This window comes from Brassica oleracea, chromosome C2, assembly GCF_000695525.1.
Source record: "Brassica oleracea var. oleracea cultivar TO1000 chromosome C2, BOL, whole genome shotgun sequence".
Lineage (NCBI taxonomy): Eukaryota > Viridiplantae > Streptophyta > Magnoliopsida > Brassicales > Brassicaceae > Brassica > Brassica oleracea.
In genome coordinates, this window is record NC_027749.1 from 28,234,241 (window position 1) to 28,234,706 (window position 466).

Consider the following 466-nt stretch of genomic DNA (forward strand, 5'->3'; position numbering starts at 1 on the left):
AAAACTCGGAATGTTTTATTTTTATTTGTGAAACTTTGAATATTAATTAATATGATTTCAATTTTAATTTTAATTTTATATTTTCGAATTTAAATTTCAAAATTTTTATTTTTTTATAAAAAATTAATTTTTTTTTAAATTCCTTGGAAATGAACCCTCGGAATATACCGAGGGACATGTTCCTCGGAATATACCGAGGGACCCGTTCCTCGGAATATTCCGAGGGACCCGTTCCTGGGAATTTTCCGAGGGACCGTTCCTGGGAATTTTCCGAGGGACCGTTCCTCGGAATTTTCCGAGGGACCGTTCCTCGGAATTTTCCGAGGGCTCCGTTCCTCGGAAATTCCCGATGAAAATTCCGATGAACATTTCGTCGGAACTTCTGAGGATTGGACCATCGGAAAGTCCATCGAAATATCCCGAGGAAGTTCTCCCTCGGTATATTCCGAGGAGCTTTCCGACGAAC